Raw genomic sequence first — 20041 nt, 5'->3', positions numbered from 1 at the left:
GGTTCACTCAAAACCAGAAAAGGTTAGGGGACCACGACCCGACTCACCGAGTCGCATGAACAACTCGTCGAGTCCCCCAATGTCAAATCCATACAGTCGATTCTAATCAATTCTAATGCCTCCAACTCATAGATATGGACTCCTTAGACTAGCATTACATGTAAAGTTGCTAACTTTACGTGCATGCATGATGTTATGAAGCTAAAACACCCACCACAAGCTAAAAATGGAGGTCTAAGTCATGGAATAGGGCCATGGTTGAATAAAGGTGGCAACTTTGAGCTTCTAAAGCTCAAGAGTTCCCAGATCTGAAGTCCTTACATCACCAAGAGTTCAAATCTCGGAAATGACCTTGGAAATGCCCCAAAAGTGACAATATGCAAGCTTAAATGAAGATCTAAGTGAATAGAAGCCAAGGTATAAGCTTTATACCTCTATCAAGACAGAAATGAATCCTAAACTCTGGATCTTCAACATTCCTCCTGCAACTCCAAGTCCTTGCTTCCTTCTTCTAGCTTTAAATCACAAAAATGGCAAGAAAATAGCTCAAGATCACTCAAGGTTGATTAGGGTTTGGAGGTGATAGAGGTTGGGGTAGAGGCCAAATATGATGCTTAAATAGGGTGTAAGCCCTAAAGTTTAGGGTTTTTTCCTGGCCGTCCTACTCGTCGACTCGAGACTCCCGACTCGTCGAGTAGTTCACTTAAAACCCGCGCATAATCTATCATCTACTCGACGAGTTAGGGCCACCAACTCGTCGAGTAGCCCTTCCAAAATGAATAAATAAATAAGTTAAATGCATACCAGGAACCAGACGTTACAATTCTCCCCCACTTGTCTTAGACTTCGTCCTCGAAGTCTGTTGTGTCTAAAAACAACTCTGGGTAGTGCTCCCTCATCTCCTCCTCGGGCTCCCAAGTCCACTCCGAACCCTTGCGGTGCTGCCATTGCACCTTTACCAACTCCACCCTCTTGTTCCTCTAATCCTTCGACTTCCTGTCAAGGATAGCTACAGGTCGCTCAATGTAGTTCAGGCTGTCATCAACCTGAATATCCTCAAGGGGTACCACTGCTGAATCATCCACTAAGCACTTCCGCAACTGAGAAACATGGAAGGTGTTGTGGATCTGACTGAGCTCTGCTGGAAGATCTAACCGGTAAGCAACCCGACCCACCCGTTCCAAAACCCTAAATGGACCGATGTATCTGGGGCCCAACTTACCCCCCTTCCTGAACCGGATGACACCTTTACAAGGTGACACCTTCAGGAGGACCATGTCGCCCACCTGGAACTCTAAATCTGAACGCCTCTTGTTGGCTTAGCTCTTCTGCCGACTCTAAGCAGTTTGGAGCCTGCTCCAGACCTGTTGAATCCTCTCAGTAGTCTTGAGTACTACCTCAGTACTCCCCATGACTCTCTGACCGACCTCACCCCAACAGATTGGCGTCCTACACTTCCTCCCGTATAGCATCTCGAAGGGAGGTCGGTCTATGTTGGCGTTGTAATTTTTGTTATACGAAAATTCCGCTAACGGAAGATACGTATCCCAACTGCCACCGAAATCCAAAACACATGTGCGTAGCATGTCCTCGAGAGTCTGTATCGTCCTCTCGCTCTGTCCATTTGTCTGAGGGTGGAAAGCGGTGCTGAAGTGGAGACGAGTACCCATCTCCTCGTGGAACCGCTTCCAAAATTTGGAAGTGAAACGGACATCTCGGTCTGACACCACCGAGACAGGCACTCCATGCCGTGCTACTATCTCACGCACGTATATCTTGGCCAACTTCTCGGCCAATATGATCTCCTAGAACGGGATAAAATGAGCGCTCTTGGTCAACCGATCCACGATGACCCATATCGAATCTACTCCACGTGCGGTCCTGGGAAGCTTGGTAATGAAATATGTGGTGATATCCTCCCATTTCCACATGGGAATGTCTAGCGGCTGCATCTTGCCGTGTGGTATCTGGTGCTCAACCTTGACCTTCCTGCAGGTGATATCCTCCCATTTCCACATACCACGCTACGTCCCGCTTCATGCAGAGCCACCAGTAATCAGGACGAAGATCCCGATACATCTTCGTCGCCCCAGGATGGATGGGGAACCTCGACTTATGGGCCTCATCCATCAGAACCTGTTGTACTCCGCCCCAGTATGGAACCCAGACCCTCCCATGCATGGTCAACAACCCTCGGCTATCATAATCAAATGAGGCCACTCGGCCTACAATCCTCTCACACTTCTAGTGCTCTTCCTTCAGGCCCTCAACCTGCGCCTCTCTAATCTGCTCCAAGAGTGGAGTGATCACTGCCATTCTCAAACATAAATCTCTAATCGGAGCCGCTACCGCCTTGCGATTCAGGGCGTCGGCGACCACATTGGCCTTGCCCGGGTGGTAAAGGATCTTACAGTCATAATACTTTACCACATCTAACCACCGACGCTGCCTCATGTTCAGATTCGTCTGATTCATGAGGTACCTCAAACTCTTGTGGTCCGTGTAAATGGTACAACGGACCCCGTAGAGGTAATGCCACCAAATCTTGAGGGCGAACTGTTGGATAAGGTGTCTAAATCCATAACTATTTCTGGTATGTACTTGACCCGGTTGGCATGGTTCATTTGGGTTGCATGGCATCATGATAATTGGATAGACAAAATGAGAAGAAGGACACTTGTGATTTGTTATTATATTATAAGTTATAATATATTAATATGAAATCATATTATTTAATTAGTATTGATCAAGAATTAATTTGGAATTAATTTTGTGATCAAAATGAGACTAATTAAATATATGGGGTTGATTGTGTGGGCTAATGATCCATGGTTTATTGGATTGGGCTAAAACCCATAGGGTGCTCCATTGATGCTCCATGGAGGTTAAAACCCACGGATCATGGAGGAAATGAAAAGCCATGTCAATTAGGTTTTACATGGTGTAACCCTACTTGTGACACACTATATAAAGACCCCGTAGGCTAGCAAAATCGGCACTAAGACTAGAACAAGGAGGGGTAGCCGATTTTGAGTGATAGTGTACTTCTCTCAAAGTTATTCCAAGAGTTGTGGTGTTGTGTGAAACACTTAAGGCATCACATTTGGGGTGCTAGGCTCACAAAGTTCTTAAGGAATCCAAGCAACAAGAAAGGTAAGTTCTTCTACTAGCTTTTATGTTTCAAGTTCCCCATGCCATGCTAGTTAGGTTAAGAACCTTGGAAAAATCAAATTTGCATGTATCTTAGTAAAACATAGATCCAAGGTTTCTAGGGTTGCATGTACACCATAGGAGTGTTAGAATGCTCAAAACCCTACACGAACACCACAACCCCCAGCTCTAAATCATCGTCGGATAGTTATCCTCGTAAGGCTTCAGCTGCCTCGACGCGTAAGCTATCACATGACCCCTCTACATCATAATTGCACCCATGCCTGTAATCGACGCGTGACAATAAACCACGAAGTCATCAACTCCCTCGGGTAGAGTCAAAATCGGTGCCTCACATAACCGCTGTCTAAGAGTCTCGAAGGCTGCCTGCTGCTCAGGTCCAGAGCGAAATGTCACCGACTTCTTGGTCAGTCGGGTCAAGGGAACGACGATCTTGGAGAAATCCTGGATGAATCTCCGGTAATAACCCGCTAGACCAAGGAAACTCCGAATCTCAGTTGGAGACCTTGGAACCTCCCACTGCATCACAGCCTCTATCTTGGCCGGATCGACTAGAATACCCTTCTGGTTGACGAGATGCCCTAGCAACTGCACCTCACGCAACCAGAACTCACACTTGGAGAACTTTGCGAAAAGTCTCTCCCTCCTCAGTGTCTCCAGCACCTCCCTCAGGTGCTCCTCATGCTGCTCCTGAGTCTTGGAATAGACCAAGATATCATCGATGAAGACTATCACAGACCGATCCAGCATCGGTTTGCACACGCGGTTCATGAGGTCCATGAATGCGGCTGGAGCATTGGTGAGCCTGAACGGCATCACCACGAACTCGTAGTGCCCATAGCGAGTCCTAAAAGCTGTCTGCTGGACATCCTCGTCCCTGACTTGCATCTGGTGATAACCTGATCATAGATCAATTTTGGAGAACCAAGATGCTCCCTGAAGCTGGTCAAACAAATCATCTATCCTCGGGAGTGGGTAACTGTTCTTCACCGTCACCTTGTTCAGCTCCCGGTAGTCTATACACATGCAATGTGACCCGTCCTTCTTCTTCACAAACAGGATCGGGGCTCCCCATGGCGAACTGCTCGGTCTGATGAATCCCTTGTCTAGCAGCTCCTGCACGTGCGTAGACAACTCCTGCATCTCAGGAGGAGCCAACCGATACGGTGCCTTGGCTATTGGAGTCGCACCAGGGACTAGGTCAATCCTGAACTTAGCCTACCTCTCCGGAGGTACCTCGGGCAGATCCTCTGGGAACACATCTAGGTACTCTCGTACAACCGGTACGTCATGCACTGTCGCGTTAACCTTATCTCGGGTATCCATAACATAGGCGATATAACCTGCACCCCTGTTGAAGGTAGCGCCTAGATCTCGCTGCTGAACATAGAGTCAACCCATGCTGTGACCTCTCGCCCTGAATCACTAACCCTCCCCCACTAGGAGTCTGACCTCTCACTAGCTGCTGCTCGCAGTCGATCACTGCCCCATTGGGGCTCAACCAGTCCATACCAACTATATCTTATTCCCTATCAGGGGAATAGGGACTAGATCCACTGAAAACTGCTCATCAAACAACTGCATCGTACATCCGTAGTAAACCCTCACGACCCGTGCCGTCCTATCATCTGCTATCTCGACGTCCAATGGACACTCTAGCTCCTCCGGAGCTCCAACGAATCTCTTGCTAAGTGCGAGCGACACGAAAGATCGGGTAGCCCCCGAATCAAATAGTACCAGAGCAGATATACCGTTCACTAAGAACAATCCTATAATAAAACACATAAACATGAGCGACAATCAATATAAATAAAGAGATAAAGAGAGAATACATACTAGTCACAACATCGGGAGCCGCACATGCCTCCTCTGCAGTCAGCTGAAAAGCCCTGCTCCTTGCTGTGGGCGCCTCCGCCCGGACCTGACGGCCATTTGTAATCCTCAATGTGGCAGGAGGAGGTGCCGCCACCTGTCCTGCTGGAGCTAAACTCGGGCACTGGGACCGCTTGTGTCTCCTCTGATTGCAATGAAAGCAAATCAGATCTGATCTTGTCGTAGTGGTAGTAGCAGTACAATCCCTGCTCATATGACTAGTCCGGACGCACTTGAAGCAGCCCGAACTCCCTGCCTTGCGCGCCCCCTCGTGCATCTTGCCGCATTTTCCACACCGGTTGTGGCCCTGCTGGCTCCTCGATATGTGATCTGATACCTTGGGCTTCTTGCCCGCACTCACTGTCTGCACCCCCTCAGGTTTCCTCTTCCTCTCCATCTCCAAGTCTAGCTCCCTTTCCTGAGCTCTCGCAATCATATCTTCCAGCGTCTTGCAGTTGGAACGGCTCACAAACTGCCGTATGTCACTCCTCAACATCTCATGATATCGGGACTTTTTCATTTCCTCGTCCGCCACGTACTGCGGGACAAGAAGGGCCCTCTCCCTAAACTTGGCGGTGATCTCCGTTACCGTCTCAGTGGTCTGCTGTAAATCCTGGAACTCTCTCGTTAACTGCTACACCTCAATCACTAGTGCAAACTCGGCCCTGAACTTGGCTGAAAAGTCACTCCAGGTCATCGCATCTAAAGCTACGTCATCCCCAATGGCATGTCCGACCTCCTCCCACCAATCGCGTGCTCTGTCCTTCAGCAGACAGGAAACAAGTCAGACCTTGTCCCCCTCGGGACATCTGCTCGTACGGAAAGCGTTAGCGACGTCAGCCAACCATTTGCTGCTAACAATGGGGTCCCTAGCCCCATGGTAATCTGGAGCTCCACATGCTCTGAACTCCCGGAATGTCAGTGTGCGCGACCCCATCATGGCCGCCACCTCGGTGTGAAAAGCGCTCATCTTCTCATCCAGAAGCTCCAGAATACCCTCTTTGACCGAACCAAAGATCACATGAGTCTGCTCTAAAATGTTGCACGTGATCTCAGACGAAATAAACTCCCTCGTCTGCTCATCCATCCGCTCGGTTCTAGAGCCCGAGCCTGATCCCTCACTAGTGCCTGAAGTGCCAATCGGCCTAGTACGTAGCGTCACCATACTAAAAATACACCATAACAAACATCAGTATACTAATCATATCTTGAGGGATCTAACATACTACAAGTTTCCTGGATTCATCTCAGCCTTCCTTGATTCGAGTACGGATCCTCTGCTTTCAGTAGTACGGGCCCATACTACCTTCCACATCTATCCGTACTTTCCTCAAGAACTGCCTCGACTCCACCAAGTCCCTTCTACTACTACTGCTGATCTCATGCTAAACTCATCCTAGGCTTGCCCTAGGGTAATCACCAACCCACTCTCCGCTATCAGCTGCATAAGAAGTCCATGCTACCTCCCCCTAACTAGCTCGTGAATACTATTACATATCACTAAGACTAGATAATTCTTCGAATGAGAGATTCTACCCTACAACGATTGGACTCAAACAAGAGCTGCGCAATAGAGCTAGACCTAACCTTCTGAAATTATTTAATCCTCACAATATGGAACTTAACATATTCATTTACTAGTTAGTAAGAGATAACTAGAACTCCTAAAAGCACAAAGCAAGCAACATTCGAGCATCGAGTACACATAATCAAGCATATCACATTCAGGCCATCACTGACTAATCTATACTAGCATGCGGTTCATAAAGCTGAGATACACATAACATGCACATAAGGCATCCCTTCCTAGATCCTTAGTCCTAATCTAGCATGCAATTCTCATAAAGCTACTACACATATAATAGGCACATAAGGCATCCTTCCTAGATCCTTAGTCCTAATCTAGCATGGAATTCTTATAAACATATCATAATATAACTTGTATGGGTAATTTGGGAGTACTTACTTGAGCTCGGCTGATTGCATGCACCACACCCTTTTTCTCTTTTCGAAGTTCTTTTCACTTTTAAAAAATTATTTTGTAAAAATATTTTCTTTTGAAAATTTTCATACCATGTCCTTAGTTTGAGTTCAGGCACACCCGAGAGTGTGCCCGAATCCCTCAAACCAAGGCTCTGATACCAACTTGAAACATCCCAAAAATATGGACCAAAAATTTCTTTTTAAAATCATTTACGAAAAACCATAATCCATCAATATCATAATAAAATCACAAATCATATATCTCAAAACATCATGTCAAATATTGTATCAAGATCATGTGAGAAAAATATCAGAGTCTAAACAATCCCAGGCGAAAACTGTGGTGTGTGCCATGCGATCATCCCGAGCCCTTCCCCTTGCTAGTGGAAGTACCTGAAACCAAAACTGAAAAATGTAAGCACGAAGCTTAGTGAGTCTCCCCAACTACAACATACCATACACATATCACATAACATATCTTGGGCCCCGCCTCTGCTACATCGAGTCAAGCTCGACATCAGCTTTCCCGGCATCGAACCCTATTCGGCATCGGGCCCCGCCCGACATCAAGCCCCGCCCGGTATCGAGCAGATCTCGGCATACATATAAACATATCAACCAACATATAACATAAGCACATAATACTAACATGTAAACATTCCTCGGGCCCCGCCAGACATCAGACCAAGATCCGAAAACATACTAACATTCCTTGGGAACCGCCCCGGCATCGGACCTGAGTCCGGAACATACTATCATAACATATTAACTAGACATTCCTCGGGCTTGCCCCAACATCACACCTAATCCCGGAACACATAACACATAACAAACACATGCAAGAATCACAAAGACATCAAGCATACAAGCATACAAGCATTCCTTGGGACTGCCCTGACATCGGATAGAAATCCGGAAAACATATAAACCTACCTCGGGACCGTGGTCCAGAACTACTACTATCTAAACGGACCGGCCTTGGTGCCTTAGACCTGTTCCTACAGGAGAAAACTAACCTGAAAAGCTGTCTGCAAAAATCTCGCGGTGAGGAATATCTTATAGCTGCTCCAACGACTCCCCGACTATCAATATCACAATAATACTTAGTCAAAATATGATAATCCTTCTCAGGGTAAAATGACCATTTTACCCTTGGTCAAAGTTAACGTTTTGTCAAGGTCAAAGTCAAGGTCAACTCCCAGTTAACCCAACTCGTCGAGTTCTCTCCTAACCCGACGAGGTCTATGCTATCCAGTCTTGTGATAAACTGAGTCAACTCGTCGAGTCCCTTCACAGACTCGTCGAGTTCTACCTTGTACAAAATCAGGACAAAACGACTTAACTCGTCGAGTCCCTCCTTGGAATCGTCGAGTTCTTCAGTTTCCGAGTCCTAATCATGCCCAACTCGCTGAGTCATCTACTAGACTCAACGGGTTCACTCAAAACCAGAAAAGGTTAGGGGACCACGACCCGACTCGCCGAGTCGCATGAACAACTCATCGAGTCCCCGAATTTCAAATCCATACAGTCGATTCTAATCAATTCCAATGCCTCTAACTCACAGATATGGACTCCTTAGACTAGTATTACACGTAAAGTTTCTAACTTTACGTGCATGCATGATGTTATGAATCTAAAACACCCACCACAAGCTAAAAATGGAGGTCTAAGTCATGGAATAGGGTCATGGCTGAATAAAGGTGGCAACTTTAAGCTTCTAAAGCTCAAGAGTTCCCAGATCTGAAGTCCTTACATCACCAAGAGTTCAAATCTCGAAAGTGACCTTGGAAATGGCCCAAAAGTGACAATATGCAAGCTCAAATGAAGATCTAAGTGAATAGAAGCCAAGGTATAAGCGTTATACCTCTATCAAGACATAAATGAATCCTAAGCTCTGGATCTTCATCCTTCCTCCTGCAACTACAAGTCCTTGCTTCCTTCTTCTAGCTTTAAATCACAAAAATGGCAAGAAAATAGCTCAAGATCACTCAGGGTTGATTAGGGTTTCGAGATTAGGGTTTGGAGGTGATAGAGGCTGGGGTGGAGGCCACATATGATGCTTAAATAGGGTGCAAGCCCTAAAGTTTAGGGTTTCATCCTGGCCGTCCTACTCGTCGATTCGAGACTCCCTACTCGTCGAGTAGTTCACTTAAAACCCGCACATAATCTGTCTTCTACTCGACGAGTTATGGCCACCAACTCGTCGAGTAGCCCTTCCAAAATGCATAAATAAATAAGTTAAATGCATAACAGGAACCATGCGTTACAAGAAGCCATGGACCACCCCTTGCTTCCCTTCTTAATAACCGATTACTACATTTTTCCTTATTCTCGTTCCATTCTTCTACTTTCTTCCCTCCATTTTCATCTTTGACATTTCTAGCCATTTCCATTAATGTCTAATACATAGCTCAACCCAGATTTCTGTCAATGTCTAATGTCCAATTTTTCCTCGATTCAACCAGCCAAGAATCATCGTAACTCCATCCCTTCGATTAAACTCTCTCCCACATCCCCTCCCATCCCCTTCTTATCCTTGGTTTGATTTTTCGTTTGGATTTTCCCCATCTGATGAATCAAATTAAGATTACATATCTAATTTTTAATTTTGGGTTTCTTTTGGTTTGGTTTCCATTGATTTTTGGTTTTTCCATCAATTTTGGGTTTAGTTTTCATTGATTTTGGATTTATCGAGTTTGGTCTCCATTTATTCTATGTATGGTTTCCATCAATTTTGGATTTGTTGATAAATTAACTTATTGACAGCCCACCAGGTTATGGGTTTGGAGATGGTGGTTAGAAATCCATCTGGATCATGTTATTTGCTAAAAAGATATATGTTATGCATTTATAGATAACGGGGTGTGGATTTGGAAGTGGGTGGATAAAAAGTTAAAATGAGTAAAATGAAAAGGTAAAAAGATATTAGAAAGGGAAAATAACTTACCAATGTAATCATCTTTTCGTTTTGTTCACATGTAAGCAATTTCTTTTTGTACACATTTAACCATTTAACTAGTTAAATGTATTCACATATTACCATTGTCACAAGCTATCTTAGGATAAAATGGTAATATGTGAGCACATTTAACAAGTTAAATGGTCAAATGTGTACAAAAACGCAGAAATTGCCAAAATGTGACGAAAACAAAAAGGTGATTACCCTGGTAAGTCATTTTCCCCACCTTTAATAGAAATTTTATTTTTCATATTTGTTTGTATTATTTTTCCAAGTGTTATTTTTAAAGAATTCATCCATAATGATTTACTATTTATCCTAATTATAGCATTTTAATCTGACAAATCAGTTTTCTACTAACTTTTTTTAGCAAAAACTTACTATCATAAATATTAATTAATCATTGATCAATTATAAAATTCTCTTTTTAATTAATAAATATATTTTTATTTTTGTGAATTATTTTATACAGCCTCTTATATTTTTGTCTTTTATTTTAAGTATATACAATATTTTTAAAGGAAATAGTATCTAACAATAAAATTAAATAAATTAAACATATATCAATAAGTATGTAAAGTCTTTTAAAGATATAAAAAGAAAATATTACGTAGCAAATAAAAAAACAAAAAAAATTATAATATAAATGTTTTAAAATTATTAAAACTTTTTTATACTTTTTAGTTAGAAGTTTATAAAAATTTTAATTTTTTAATACAACGTTCAAGACTTGTATTTAACAAAAGTATTTTAAAATGTTATAAAAAAATATTAAATTATTCTACAAAATCTATGAAACGTTTTTAAAAAGTTGTAAAAGAAAGTTTAGAAAGAGTTGTATTAAAGTTATAAAAAATTGTATGAAAATGTAATAATAATAATAATAACTTGTATGAAAAGTTTACAATACTTGGTTTAAAAATAGTTGTATGAAAATTATAAGAAAGTATAAAAAAGTAAAAAAAATAAATTATAAATGAAGTTTAAAACATTGTATTAGAAAAACCTATATGAAAAAAAATATCTAAAAGTTATAATAAATTATAACAAGTTTTAAGAAATTTGTAAAAAAAAATGTTCACCTTTACACAACTTTTTTTTACACATTTGACTATTTAACTTGTTAAATATGTTCATATGTTACCATTGTTAGCTGAGATAGCATGTGACAATGGTAACATGTAAACAAATTTAACAAGTTAAATGGTCCAATATGTACATTTTGTTTTACCTAAACATGAATAAGACTAAAAGGTAATTATCCTAAAGTCATTTCCCTTGTTAGAAAGATCAAGATAGTCACTTCGCATGGACCATTGACTAAAGCACAAGATTTAGAAATAATAGGAATGCGATTTCAATTTCTTAAAAGTTGGACTGAAACATGAATTTAACCAAACCACAAGACCATCGTTGTAGTTTACTCTAATTAAACTTTCATGGGGTTTTATATGTAAAAATCAATTACCTCTCTCTCTCTCTCTATATATATATATATATATATATATATATATATATATATATATATATATATATATATATATATATATATAGAGAGAGAGAGAGAGAGAGAGAGACTCAGTATAGAACCAACACAAACTAATAGAACCATATAACTAACTTTTTAGCCTTATGATTATAAAATGAATGGATTAGATTAGATTATAGAACCATATACACCCTTGTACATGGAATCATATACAAAAGAGGGTAAAATTGGACACCTATAATCTCTGGAACGAGTACGACACCTACAATCGCTTAATTCGCATGGAATGTAAAACCATCTTGTACAGTCCGTACCACCATGCACAACTACATTCCAAAGGTCAAGTTTTTAATTCCTTATTTGAACATATAGCTTGTTGATTTTGTATATAAGATCAAGAAATTACCTTTTACCATTTGTTTGTTTAATCACCATTGCTACTTCATACGAATGTATCTATTGTTGGAGTGGAGTTTTGTTGTTGTTGGCAAGCTTGTAGAATAGGTTAATCCGAATCTTGGGTAAGATGCAGCCGAATGTATGTGTTAATGGACATGGAGAATTTGTTTTATTTGGAATAGGGAATATTTACTGGAGTTTATTTATTTGTAGGTGAACATGTTAATATGGTGAAAAAAATGAGTCATTGTTGAAAGTCATAAGAACAACTTGGTTGAGCCTCATTATAGCTAAAAGAAATACTTCATTATTAACCATATTTGCTCTACTCTCTTGTGGATAACTAGATACCTTTATAGCTATACGAATAGGTACACTACTTGGAACCTTTCTAATCCTTTTTAAAATATATTAAGATTCTTCTGTATCTTTAATGTGTAGGATGGTTCCATTTTTCATTTCCGGGTGGTTTTCATATGACAAGAATATTAGTAAATGGGGAAGTTGCACGTTATGGGAGCAAATAATGCACGTGATGCAATGGAGCAAAAATTGAAGGATTTGGGATAAGTGCATGAAGATAACATGCTCATATATGAACATATGTTCATGTACATTCTTTTTCAGATCAAAGTTGAGATTTTCATATCAGAGACTCGGTTGTGAAATTTTTCGAAAATAAACATTCTTTTTTAATGGCCGAAAAGAAACGTTCTTGAAACTTGAAAGATACTTTTTCCATTGTATTTTAAGATATGGAAATGGAGATCGTTAGAAGGGGCTTAATAATTAATAGTAATATAAGTTGGTTAAATGTCATGATTTTTTTTCTTCATGTGTTTTGTTCAAGGGTTGCTCTCAATGGGACCATTCATACAAGGTGGCTCACTTTTTAAATCTAAATCCCCTAATCTAATAAATAAGTACAATTTTACCAGGAGGCATTCTATTAGCCCACCCCAAGCTTTTTTTCCCGCTCAAATCTTGCAACTGAAATTCCGAAATTACCCATGACCATTAAATTGGTGCTCTGCATATCCTCGGGTCTTGATTCTCTTCCTTGTTTTTTACCCTATTTCGTATTCCGATCCCTGATTTTTCGGATTCAACATTTCTTAAATTCCATTTAATCTCTTTTGAAATCACGATGATTTTTTCTTTGCAAATTAGGAATGTGATCCCATGTAAAATTGAAATCGGTGGACTAGGGCTTCTATCATAAACATCCGATTCAATACCTGTCTCACTGGAACCCTCGATCCAATCAATGGTTGAAGGTAATCCTTATTCTTCTTCTCTGGATTCAAGGAAATTTCTCATGAAGCCATGACGCCGTCTCCCCCCTCTTGACGTTTCCAGGTGGGCTTATTTAGGTTTTTTGTATGAATAATATTGATTTATGAAATACAGATCTTTATATGATCTTCTGTTTCTCCTCTTTACCTCCCCTCCTTTCTCTCAATCTCTGTATTTATCGTTATTTTGTGTTTATTTTTCTAGAATGACATAAAAAATGAAATTTCATATATAACGATATTGGATCATCAAGAAGGGTTTTGATTTTACAGGTAGATTTTGAAGCAATATTTCTTTGCTAGATGATTTTGAGTTGTATTCATTAGGAGTGGCAAATATGTACTATGAAAAACCAACCAACATGTGTACCAACCGAACCAATTATATTGGTAGCCAATATGTTTGGTAGCCAACATGTTTGGCTGGTAGTACCGTACCAATTGATTAATAATGGTACGGTAATGGTACAAAGTTTTATATGCCACGGTATTACCGTACCAACCAATTTATTTTTCATATAAATAAAATATTGTATATTTTAACTTTAAATGTATTTGACGGTTAAGAGTTCAAGTGCTTTGATATTAGCATTTACGGCCTAGTAACTTTTAAAGTTTAAACTCATATTAACATATCCCATTTACTCTATTGTTTAGTTTAAACTCATGTTACAAAATTATAAAATCTTTTTTGTATCGAATTTCCAATCCAACCATTCATAAAACTCTTATTTACAAAACTCACATGTATCTTTTAAGTGCATAATATCATATAAATCTTAATTCGTAAAACACTCATACATGTTGGTATATACCATTACCAACATGTACCAACCGAACTTACCGGTAACCAATTAAGTTGGTACCAACTGTACTTGGTACGGTAGTGGTAACTAAAATTACATACCAATTATAATTGGTACGGTACACGGTTCGGGAAAAAAATATCTGGTACCGTACCAATTCCACCCCTAGTATTCATAGGTTTTGTTCTCCAATTTGGATGAAGGTCACGAACAAAGTTTTGATCTGGATGAAGGCCACGAAGTCCATGAATTTCTGAATGTAGGCCATGAATGAAGTTTTATTTTTCTTCCATCAGTATATCAGTTCATTAATGCGTTAAGGTAATTGATTTTATTTTCATCTCCTTTTCTCAAAATCAATGTTGTAGATTGAAGAATGGGTAGATTCTATCAACTCTTTCGGATTTAATGGGTGAAGGTAATTCATTTTATTTTCATCTCCTACATACTAAGCACAAACCTGTAAAGAAAGTTATTCATTCTATGTGTTTGATTAAATGTCTTAATTAAGTTAAATAATTATTTTGCTCTGTTTTGCAGGGGAAGTGTAAGAGGATGATACCTGAGTGGTTTCACTAAGGTATGTCAATGACACTTTTACCCGTTACTAATGATTTCAGAATGGGTCTCTTTTGGTTCATTAAGTTAGTTCGTTACTGACAGTATTAAGGGATAAATTGTTACATTGGTAACTTTAAGACCATATTGTAACCTTAATTGAAGTGCTTCTTTTTTTAAGGTACTTGCCTATGTGTGGGTTTCTTGGTTAATTCACCAGATGAGATCAAAAAAGGCGTGGATTTATAGTTTAACCAATAACAATCCTACAGGTAAATCCAATAATGATCCTACAACATAGTATTGTTTTTTAATTATCTTACAAGACCACTCGAGTTGCAGAGTTCTGCGTCTCAACTGCTTTGATGAAGTTTTGTTGGAATCAGTCTCCTACTCATGCAGATGATCTTCCCTTACAATGTTATTCTCTGATTTGCTTTTTTTTTTTTGTTTGTTATGGTGATCTTTTAATTGAAAGAGGAATTGATGGTTTAGTTTACGGTCAAAATGTGTCTTGCTGGAACATTTGGGTACCTTGCTGGTTATGAGTTTTTTCTTCTATTTTAGACATACTTGAGAAGTCGCCATTAGTCATTTTTATAATTTTTGGATTTGTTTTTAAGAACTCTTTTATACAATGAAAATATAATTGATTATACTACCATGTATGCTTCTCCCTCCTACTCAACAGATAATAGACCAGGTAATACATTATGTACATTTGCGTCCTCAAATATGTTGTTTCTGGTTCTTTTGGCTAATACAAATCTTGATTTCTAAATTTTCCCTTTGGTATGTAACTTACAGTTGTTGAGGTATGTGTATATTTGTGTATGCAGAAAATCGGTGTGTTTGTCATTTGAGATGACGATTCTCAAGCAAAAGTCGAGTTTTTGATGCCTCCAATTTTCTCCTTCAGCTAGAAACTCAACTTTAATACAAAATTGTGGTAAATCAATTTTGTCCTTTTGTGTTTCTTGTGCTTTTAAATAGCACCAACTTTAAGAAACAACTGAAAAATGGTATGCACATTCAACTTTGTTTAATTATGTGGTGTTTATGAACTTGATCACTGAAAGAGATAGTTTTTTTAGCCTTCATATGATCATTATTCTGGTATTCTTGCACCATCGTTAGAAGTTTTGTTATTCTGGTATGGAAAGTCGATATGGTGATTCTTGTAAGTATTTTTCATCCTAATCAAAAACCCGGAGAAACAAAAATGTGTAGGTATTTGCAAGTAAGAACATTTTTAATTCTTTGTTTGTAGCTCTTTTTTTACTTAATTTGACCATAACTTGCTTCTCAAAACAAACGCACCCATCAATGAAGAAAATATTTTTGGTGGAATATAATATTTTATGTATTAATGTTTCTTTTCTCATTTGGTAAAAAAATTACGTTTTTTTTTTAATTTTGGTTTATATATTTTCCATTTGAGATATGTTTTTTGTCTCATCCGATATATCAAACCAATTAACCCAAAACCTAATAATCCAAAATCAACTAATTTGAATCTTATTTGGTTTAGTTAGTTTAGAGTTGTTAAAAAAATCTAATTAAATTTAAGCAATTTAAACACAGATGCTTTTTAAGCTTATAGGCGACATGGACTATTAATTTTTCAATAAGAAGCTGACAATCTAAAAAGCATATTTTATACAGTTTATTTTTAATAGAAATGAGAAGTGATGTTAATTTTACAAGTTAAAAAGGATGTGGATGTTTCTTTCAGGGAATAAAAGTGAAGGGTTTATTGGGAATAATTGTGAACCAGTTATTGAGGAACCAACATCACTTGAACCGGAGGCTGCAAATTTATCCTTAAGTGAAATTTAGGATTATTACTATGAAGATTTTGGTGATATACCAACTATTAAAATCAATATGGAATAATTCACAGTGAATAGTGAATTTGTAGAATACAATTCAAAATAACATGGAACTTCAAGTTGATATGTCAAAAGCATTTGTTGATTCATTTCGCATTCTCTTTGTAGTCGGGAATTAAGAATGTTTGCTTTCCTACAAGTGGTTGCATTTTAAATCTTTAATTTTCACTTCTTCCTACTTATTTTAGAATAACAATGTTATAGTAGATATTAACATGAAAGTTCCTACTTATTTTAGAATAACAATGTTATAGTAGATATTAACATGAAAGTTAAATGCTATGGATGACATTAAGATGAAAAAAAATGTTATAATTCACACTAAAATAAAAAATTACTATATATTACATTAAAATGCTATAAATTTTTACAATTTATGATTAATGATTATGCTTTTGAGGTATCAAAATTCTTTGAATATGTTAACTATGGTTTCAAGGGTTATCATCTACTTTTATCCCGAAAATAGCTATGAATGACAACATATTTTTATTTTTAACCAAAAATAGTATTTTACTTTCATATTTAACCCAAAATAACAACATATTTTTATTTGTAACCCAAAGTAACACATTTCTATTTTTATCCCGAAAGAGTCAGCAGAAAGAAAACTAATCACCGAAATAACCGCCGCACATCGCTATATTTTTCTTAAAAAATAATAGCATCTTCTATTTCTTGCTACTAATATAAACAATGCATTTTACTTTATACCCATAATAAAACTTACTTATTTAATTGTACATTTCATTGTTCAACGTTATTGTTTTATCATTAATTTAGACGCTCGTATCTTCAAATTATTTTACAAATTAATTAAAATTAATCATTATAAACTTACTGGCAAAACATCTAACTTTATAAATAAATCTATGTTTCCAAATCGAATTACTTTTAAATTTTCAATATTTTTTATTTTGTTAACTCGTGGATTCCACGGGTTGTAACCTAATAAATTTAATAACTAAACTTAAATGACGCACAAATTTTATTGTATGATTTATAGTTTATCATTCTCTAATTTTAATACTGACGAACAGTATTTTATCTACAACATAAACACCAGGACGTCCCATTAACCGATCTCACGACTAACACGTGGTACAAATTGCTATTTTCAACATGATTACTGTCATTCAATATCATACTGTTATATAGGTATTCATTTTTTAACTTTTTAGATCCTTGAACTTACAAATTTGGTGGTAAATAAACTATTTTACAGATTAAATAAGGGTAATCAGGTTTATCATGCCACATGGCACTTTAGTTGACAAAATTGGTCTACGTTTGGTTAATGTTAGAACTGAGTAACAAACTATTTTAACTATTCAAAAGAACATGTGAATTAAAAATGATATCAAAATGTATAAAGCTATTTAAATTATTCAAAAATATCATGGTGACCAGTGGCGTATCCACAATATACTTAGGTAGGTATCAGGACCTACCTAAGTTTTCAATTTTATTTACAATGTATATAGTAGAAAAATTAAAAATTATCTTAGAAAACATAGAGGACCTACCTTAAGTTTGTTTTTAAAATTTTTTATCTTAAAAAACCATTTTAAAAAGAGAAAAATATAAGTTATTAGGGACAATTTGTTATTTTAAATTATGAGATTGATAACAAAAAGTTAACTACTATTAATCGGCACTCTCAAAATATTAATAAATAAATAAGTTGTTCTAATAAAATGAAAGCCCACATGCCAAAGTTCGCCGCTTTATCAATGGACTAATAATCAACTAGTTTTTCGTTAAACCGTACGTATTTTTCAGTTATATTTCAATCGGTTTTTTTAAAATTTTAATCGGTGGCACAAGGTACATGAGCCGATTGAACTGATTTAGTTCTTTTAAGGTACATAAGCCGACCCGACCCAACCCCAAAAGTGTTGTTGATTTTTTTATTGGCCTCACTTAATTTAGAAACTACGTGATTTTTTGTTCTAGATTCGCCACTGGTGACCTCTTTTAACATAGTTAGTTTAAGTCATTGTATTTCTTTTCATCTAACCCTAAAATAAATAATCATATATACTGTAATAACTTATATTGCTTAGTTAGGAATGTATTCGTTAAAACGATCTTATGTAATATCAATATATAATTTTTTTACCCATTTGGGATTGGAAGGGTATTAGGAGTGTATTTGATCCAAAGAAGTCTAAGATAATCTTTATCTCAACTTTTAGGAGTGTATTAATCCAAAGAAATCGAAACGATTTAATCATTACCAATATATGATCTTTGAAATCGTATTTAAACAATATAATTTTCTAACTATATCAATATTTCGAAATATCATACCAGTTATCAATAACAGTTATGATGATAAACGCTTCATTATCCACAATATTAGCAATGTTAGTGGAAGATATGTATTTTCCATGTCTTTTCATCCAACGCTTCATTATCCACAATATTAGCAATGTTTGAAACGAAATGACGTAGATACCAATTGTTTAGGTAATAAACCACGGTGTCCCTGATAAAACCATAGATAACATACAAATTGTAGGCATGGAATTGTTTGTGTTGTTAGTGGAAGAAAAGATGAAATTTTACTTAGAGAATTTGTTTCTGCGATGAGGGTATCAACAATATTCAATGTCTAGAAAGAAAAAGTTCATAATTTGCAAGATTATTGTTGACTTATTAGTTACCCTTCGTATTAATACACTCCTAAATGGCTTTCCAATCCTTCTTATTTTAAGATAAGATTAGAAAGACGAAGATAATTTTTTGAAATAATATAATCTTCTAAAATAACAATAATTTTTTATTTTTGTTCATTTTAGTGGCGGACAAACAAAACAAAATGTCATGTAATAAAGAAAAAACAATAAACTCTTGAGAAACTAGAATTAATTTTGTTAATTAATTTGGTGTTGTAGATGGAATAATCAAATATAAACCAACCAACTTAGAAAGTAACAAATGACTGAATGAATGTACACATAATATATATATATATATATATATATATATATATATATATATATATATATATATATATATATATATATATATATATATATATATATATATTCAGTCAAATCTTGATTTTGAAATAGATATCTTTTGAACAAACATTCCACGTTTATGTGTTTGAACAAATATCACATATTTGAAAAAATTAACCTATAAAATATGTTATATATAAGAGGTTAGCGTGATATTTTTTAGACATTTTAAATAGTTTGTTACATGGTGATAACATTTTTTAATTCATAATTTGCTTTTTAAACATTTTAAATAGTGTGTTACTCAATTCTTATATCAGCCCAAAATATGATATGTTAGAGGTGATGATATTATTTTAAAACTTAAAATAGTTCTTTTGATAACATTTTATAGTTCAAAAACATTTTGTGAACATTGTTGATAATTCATTATCTAATTATATATACGTTGTTCATTGATGGTTAACCGTAATAAAATTATATTTTCGAAGGTTAACTGAGAGTAGCGGTTCACAAAATTTTTAAACCTAAACCTAAATCGCAAAAATCAGTTATTGATTTTCGGTTAACCAATTTTTTTAGTTTGGTTTTTTAATAAACCAATTAACCGTTAGTAATTAAAAGATGTCCCTCGGCCTAGCCCTTCTT

The 20041-nt window shown here is 36.9% G+C and overlaps 1 long non-coding RNA gene across 2 annotated transcripts; it reads left to right on the top strand.

The window, feature by feature from the left end:
- The first annotated feature begins 12920 nt into the window (after positions 1 to 12920).
- On the top strand, positions 12921 to 15622 carry LOC145134883 (uncharacterized). 2 transcript variants are annotated; one of them, XR_013719407.1, is made up of 5 exons: positions 12921 to 13232; positions 14343 to 14392; positions 14515 to 14554; positions 14714 to 14804; positions 15372 to 15622. It is a non-coding gene; the product is annotated as an uncharacterized LOC145134883 (long non-coding RNA). The 2 variants fall into 2 exon arrangements; XR_013719408.1 differs by lacking the exon at positions 15372 to 15622 and having other exon boundaries at positions 14714 to 14846.
- The last annotated feature ends 4419 nt before the right edge of the window (positions 15623 to 20041 follow it).

Source organism: Lactuca virosa, chromosome 8 (assembly GCF_052849685.1).
Source record: "Lactuca virosa cultivar CGN04683 chromosome 8, Lactuca_virosa_CGN04683_v6, whole genome shotgun sequence".
NCBI classification, from domain to species: domain Eukaryota; kingdom Viridiplantae; phylum Streptophyta; class Magnoliopsida; order Asterales; family Asteraceae; genus Lactuca; species Lactuca virosa.
This window is presented reverse-complemented; position numbering and strand designations above follow the sequence as displayed.